The sequence below is a fragment of the Vanellus vanellus genome, assembly GCF_965231255.1.
Source record: "Vanellus vanellus genome assembly, chromosome: 10".
Classification (NCBI taxonomy): Eukaryota; Metazoa; Chordata; class Aves; order Charadriiformes; family Charadriidae; genus Vanellus; species Vanellus vanellus.
The window spans coordinates 19,108,984-19,116,481 of NC_138915.1; positions in this window are offsets into that span (position 1 = coordinate 19,108,984).

Consider the following 7,498-nt stretch of genomic DNA (forward strand, 5'->3'; position numbering starts at 1 on the left):
AAAGGTGTCCTACAAAGCCGTAAAGCCTATGAACGATCCAAACGGCGATCTATTCTCAACTCCTCATCGCACCAGCACAGCTCAGCAGCTGCGCCGATTCATCTACTAAGTGCCTTTCCCATGCAAATGCGTTTTACCCGTGCAGCTTTCAAATATTTTACCCCTAAAAGAATGATGTATTTATTCCCTGCCCTTTCTCTTGTTCCCATTCCCAGTCTGGTTCCCAGATTCACCCTGAAGCTGCCTGCTACACTTGCAGCCTCCCCCTTTTCCAGAATGGATTTCTCACATCTCCCCAGAAAATGCACCTTCTCCTTCCCTTTTGCAGCCGCACTCAGCATCTCGCTGAAGTTGGCTCAGCTCACTAAGTAGCCCTCCTGAAGGAACAGCTGCCCACCTCACTCCTGACTTTTCAGTCATTGGCTGTGCATAGGTGAGGAGTTCTTCTCACCACGTATTTGAATATATTTAGTCCACAAACAGAAGTCTTCACAGGTGATGCACAACTACATTCAGTTATGAGGATGACATTAGCGGCCAGCAAAGGTTGCAAATACTGCTGTCCATAACAAGTTCCATCATTAAATCCATGTATAAATACTTCTCTATTGTCAACTCTGAAGACGATGGCACTCTATTTGAACACATGGGCGCATACATCTGGAGTCATGATTTGTTTCTTTACGTCGGACAAACGTTCCCCAGGAAAGTCTTTAATAAGAGGATAACGGGTACAATGGGTTACAGAAAAACTATCCTAGGTTAGCGGTTCAACTTGACTCTCTTGAAAAGTTCTGGGTGCCACCTAGGACGTAAGAAATGAGGAAAGAAAAGGTACCACGTCTCTGCACGTGTTTTTCTACCTAGTACTGAGAAGCAGGAACTCCCAGAAGCAGCAGGAGATGCTGGCTGCAGTACTGAGTCTGCTACAGTAGCATCCCCTAAGGGATGTTCTGGAGCATCTAACATATGTGAGGAAAAAACTTGCAAATCGATGCTGCTTGAAGGACTTCTTTCTATTGACCCTTCAAAAAGATTCTGCAGGACTATTCCTGTCATTGCCAACATTGAGACTGCACCAAAGGAAAAATATTGCAAAGGACAAACCCGTCAGAAGTCAAAATTCTTTATATAGTGCAATAAAACAAATCTTATACTCCAAGTCTAAAATAGTGCATTTTCCGTCTTCTATTCAGTGAATAAATCGGTGTTACCAAACACAATGAAAAGGAGAAAAAGGACACTGCACTTTATTTGAAATATACTGCCCATAGTCAATTTTCTATTCCTTTTGTTCTTCAGTGAGTCGTGCTTTGCTGCACCACTTGCCTAGATTAAGAACGTCTCAATCTACATACTTATCATTTAAAACCACGATTTCCCCTAAGGGAACACAATGGGAGTACATGATGTTAATTAGCCTTATGGCACTATATCCCAATTCTCTGTTCAGTACACCACTGTTGTTGCATTCCCAATGCCTATTCCTTCAACCTCTTATGAAAAGGATCTGCACTTACTCAACTTGGAGCATATTACTTTCCCATAAGGGAAAAAGACTCATGTAAAACGTACCGGCCTGAAGTGAACACCACTAAAACATTAATGCGCTGTTCTTTAAATAGGCTTTCCTTTTATGTTCATTTTATCCCAGTGCCATGTGAAACTGCTTGACATGTTTTGTTTGGCTGGTTTTTCAAAGCCTGCAAATTTTACTCAGTCCAACTTCTAGGCCCCTGCAGCCCATTCATCCAATTAAGGAACTGCAGAATGAAAACAGAAAAAGTGCTTTGCAGAGCTTCAGAAATATTGTCTCTCCGGAAGGCTGCCTGCAAAAAGCGAGCAAATCCGTTGTGCAAGCTGGTGCATTCCAATAGAACAAAATTGCTCCTCAAAGTCTCTTTATCCAACATGGATTACTGACTCCCGATAGCTGTAGGTTAGTCGAAGGCAGAGTCCGTTGGAGGCAGGAAAGCTCTTATTACCTTTTATTATAACACATCCTCGCCCCATAATCTATAAAGAAGCCTCTAGGAGCCCATTCATTTCTACACCTCTTCGCCGCCTTTCAGTTTCAATAATGCTGAGTACAGTTCAGTACTCTTCAGCCCACTGTGGTTTTCCTCTGTGTTCACATGCTAAATATTCCTAAAATGCCCTCGGGAAAGACACAGACTGCCATTGATTATTTCAGATTCTTGGGAACTGCAGTCCTTGCAGCTACCTGGGAATATTGTTTCAGACAGTTCTGCTAACACCTGCAACCTTACCACCCGACCACACTAAGTGAAATTTATTTTCACATGAAGTGCCATGTGATATCCATTTACATATATTAGTAACATCAATAAATAGCAGTGGAAGACATTTAAAACTGGGCTGACAAGCAAATGCTAAACGTGAAGTTTTTATGATTACTGAACCAAGATTTGAGGAAGTTCACAGCGATAACTGCAGAAGACTAATTATGCTCTGCTTCATGCTGATTGAAAACTCTGGAATTCCGCTTGATTGTCCAGATTTCAGGCACACACACACTCTTCCTCTTCAACGAAATCAGAATAAGCTAGTTGCACAAACTCTTTCTCCTTTTTCTTAAGAAAGAGCAGAAAACCACAAAAATTCAGCAACCATTCACACACCCCACCCTCCAACACATTCACGCAGTCTTGGTAATCCCAACACTAATTCATTCCCTTTGCTCCTCTAGAACCAGATGATGCAAAAATGAGTTCACATTTAGAGGTGTTTGAATGAACCTCAAATTTACAGTAAATGTGATATAAAGCTGAAGAATTTTACCGATGAAACAGCTGTAAAAATTGGTTACTACAGCGCACCACACGGTACCTGCATCTCTTGGATAATACCGGGGCAGCTAGTTCAAGGGTTGCTTTTCCCGTTTCTAAGAAATATGTTCACACTGCTTTTTTTTTTTTTTTCCTTCTCCATTTAGAAAGTAAATCCTTGCTCATTCTCACATGGGATTGATATACCACCATACTCCAGTGATGCAACTTGAGATGTGGGATAGCAATTTGCCAAAATAAATCATATCCTGGTATGAAAAAAAACCACCCACATCCTGCAGGCTTTAAATTTACTAATTATCAACAAAAATGTTGATCACAAGCCTGGACTTCTAATTCATATTTAACAAACAAGATTCTTGGCAGAGCTTATTGAAAAACTAATGTGAGAGGAAGGAAAACCCAGTGGTCCTATCTGTATTCTTCACAAACTTGTCCATGGAGCTGTCACATCCTGGCAAGGAATGCCTCTTTTTTCGTTCCAGTATATTAGCACGAGTTTTAACCTTCTATTCAAGAGCTTTTTGTAGCTTCCTAGAAACCTTTTTTTTTTTTTAATGTGTAAAAGTGGAATGTAGCACTGAGAATATATTCTCATGCTTTTTTTTTTTTCTTTCTGCAGTATTATCATGACAATTTCAATATCAGACAATGCTTTTTAATTAATTTTCTAATTGGCAATTACTAACCCAAAAGCATTTATTAAGGGAAAGATTAAGCTAAGAACTACCTTAATTGAATTATTATTATTATTACAGATTTGCCTGCTGTTGAAATTTGTCATTATTTTCTTTTAACAGAAAGATGGCGACTTTCTTACCAGCATATCATAATTATTGATTTTTATACACACGTCTAGCTTAATATATTCCACAAGTTAATTTAAATACATACTAAAACATTTGGATGCTTTCCCTGAAATTTGTTGTGACAGCTTATGAAAAATCATTGAAAATGTTATGAAGTGAATCTTATATCCCTATTTTCTGTATGCTGCTACAATATGAATAATTAATCACTCAAAATTATTTGTTAATTTCAGAATTCTAAACACCCTTATAATACATATGAAGGAATACATATACATACATATAAATATTTGATTTACAGAATTTTCCTTTTCTGCTGATTTGATGGAAGCCCCTGTTCTGTCCATGCATCACTAACAACCCATATAAACTTAGAATATCAGTACCTAATAAAAGGCACTTTGAATAGACTTCAGTTTCAGTTCTCATAAATAAATACCAACTGTTTAGATTTATACCTCAACTAACTTTAAATACCTGCGGTCAAGCGAGAACCTATTTTTCTCATCAACGGGTGTTGTTAAACATGTTCTTTCCATGCAGTTATACATGAGAGAAGCTAATAAATCTTCACCTTCAAATGAGATAAACTAGATGAAAATAGGCAGCTTACAAACTAAATGCTTCTTTACTTGTTTACTGTATGACAAGTTAAAAAAGGATTCTTCCTTAAATGAGGCAAATTATGGTTAAATTAACTCCATTAATATCTTTGATGACAAGAGAATCAAACAAACATAGTGAATTATAAAGAATAATTAGAAATTCAAACAAAGCATTCATTAGAATAATATTTGCTGTCAAAAGATTTGGACTGGCAAATCAAACACCTGCCCAAGTGGTTAAAGATCCTGTTCCATAAGCGTGTAGCCGATGGAAAGTACTGCAGCAAGTTCTTAAAATAGTTCCTTTCTGGGGAAAGGGGGAGGGGGGGGGGGGGAGCTTCTGTGCAGAATATTTCAACTCGATAAGATTAAAAGACTATAGTGGTATCCGGGAAATTTGTACAGGATTAGAAAATGTGATATCAGAAGGTATCACATTCCCACTCGCGATACCCATTCCCACTGCAGGTTCCCTCCCCCCCATTTTCCTTTTGCTACCTCTCAAAGCCCCCTACGCAGCTTGTGCAAGTCACTCCTTCATCAGCCTCGGCAACGGCCACCCTTCTTTTCCAAGGTTATCTATGAGGTGAACATAAAAGCAAACGTAGCAACTCTGAAACCACTGAATTGCAAGCCTAAGACTACAGTATTCTCATTAAGTTCATTAAGAAACGAAACTGCGTAATTCCAAGTGTATTTGTTTGGGAATTCCTAGAGCATGAGGTCCCAAATTAAAAAATGTAGTTCAGTGACTTTCTCTTATTTTGGAGCTTATATTTAGGGTGAGATCAACATCCTTTTCTTGGGGATGGGATGAAAAACGTTCTCTAGAACCAACTGTTAAGTGTATGAGAATTAAATCTTCTTCTGAACTCCTAGAAAAATTATTTGCCTGACTCTCAGTAAAATTAATGACGTGAACAATTTAATTTGTTAATATATGGAATCCTCAAAGCCAGAGCTTTATTGTCTTCAACTAGACCTGTAGGACAAGAACACTTTATAAGAAAGTACGGCTATAAATATAAACTTTGGGTGTCAGCTACCAACTGGCATTATAAAATAATGACCTTTTTCGGCTAGGAAGACCTTATGACCTCTCAGACTTTGGGGCTGTGCGCTGAGTAGATAGGGTCTTCAGAGATGACACTGAAGCAGAAACAAGATGATATACTTAATCATATTCAAAAAAGCGTGGTCACCTCCAGCACCTCACAGCAAGCGTCGTTACAGTATAAATTCAGTCAAGATGAAAGGGGATATCTGTACTCGTACTTTGGCTCACAGTTTGAGCTCGCACTGGAAATCAAAGTTTTTGACAGCCCCCTTGTTCAAATTCAGCACAAGTTAGGAACGAGACAACTGGATCACCAGCTGTGGAAACTTTTACACACTAATTGGGAAAAAAAACTGGGGTGAAATTCCTGCTGCCCCAGAAGCTGTATGGATGCAGTCACTGGCCTGGCTCATTCCTTCCAAACCGAGTCACTCAGTTTGACAATCTTGTTCACGTTCTCAGGTCTCGCACCCACCTACCCTGGCCTCAGCGTAGCACCACAGGAGCGATTCACACAGTAAAGGTCATCTGTGACCGCTCCCATGACAAAATGTGAGACAAAACGTGTGCGAGACGAGACACGCTGAGAAGCAACCGCGCGGGGCCCAGACCAAGCTAGGCAAACTCCTCATGTGGAGAGCAGAGACAAAAAGCACACGGGATCAAGCGTTAGAGCACATGTATGTCCGTGTGCAACCTTAGCTATTGAGGCAGGGGACCCACGCTGATGTCTCTATCATCAGTTACTTGTTTATTGTGACATATGAATTTTTTTGACATACGCTAACTAAAAATCTTAAAAGCAGTGTTTTCCAATGAGGAGCTGCACATCAGCATTCTCTCAGTACGTTCTCCATTCCCCAAGTACTACATCTAGCTAATGGATGTGGCAACATCCCGGTCCCCTGTGCTCCCGTCCGTCTGGAGTGCTGGTTACAGGAGAAACACTGATGCGGACTCCCGAAGTACATTTTTAGTTAGCAAGTAAGCAGATTGCTTTGGGTACTGGATTTTATGCATTACTTTCAAACCACTGTAGCTAGATTAAATTAGTTTAGGAGTAGAAGAGATAATGAATACCGTACCAGTGCGGACTTCTAAATGATTATAAGACCTACAGTTGATCCACAGTAATTTCTCAGTCCCTTGTTGTGAGAAGCATGAGGGACAGGTACTCAATCCCCTTTCTTTGGTACTATTTCTATGCCCAACTTCTGTTTGCAGCCCCATAACGGAACTCTCTGAAAAGAGCTGAGCTGGGAATGTAACAAAGAAACAGGATCATGCATGGAAAATGCTAACACTTTTGAAAAAACCAAATTTGACAGATTAATGTACAGAAATAATGACTAAAGACAAAACACGATTGAAAATATTTTTTGCCCCCCATGAATTTATAATCCGATAGGAGAGAAAGTAGCTTCTATGTTTTTAGACGAGAGGAAATTTGTAGATCTTTTTGTTAAACATGTTTTTTTTTTTCTTAGTGAAAAGGTGTCTTGCAAGTTGGGCCTGTACTATTACGGCAGTTAAGTGACAGTGAATAAGGAAACCCGTGTGTTCTTATCACCCACCTTTCCTCTCTTTCAGCTTAATCCTGGCTAGGGTTTCCGTTACCTTGCCAGGGCTCAGCACGGCTGACTGGTCTATTTCTCAGTCTGCTGAGAAGGGGATCCTTCTGCTACCCACAAGCCCCTCTGCTCTATCAGAATGTGCAGCGAGACCTCTCCTGGCATCTTATGCTCTTTTTCTATTCTGAAAGGGCTTGTCAGGCTACAAGATGACATGCACCAAGTCATTACATTTCCCTTTTTCTGCGCCTCCAGCTTGGAAGAAGGTTTATGCAGCAACAACAGTCTGCTTTTCTTTGCATTGTTTTCCTATTTATTTGTGTTGTGTTTCTGCCACAGTGACTTAATTTGTGCAACTGACGGTATTGTCTCACCCACCTTCCTGCTGCCAGCAGGAAAGGAATTAATGCTTGGCACTGATGGCTGCTGGGGAGTTTGTAAGGCTAAACACTTTGGTTTTATTTAACTCAATTTTATTCTTTCTGTTCTGTCCTCTAGGATTGGCATTAATGCCCCACAGGCAAATGAAATGCAGTGTTCCAAAACTACTTATTTGCTATGGGATTTATTTGCTACAATAAATGTTTTTCATTCTTCTCTACCTCTCAGCAAGCTATTCACCATAAAATATTTCTTTGTGTTGTTG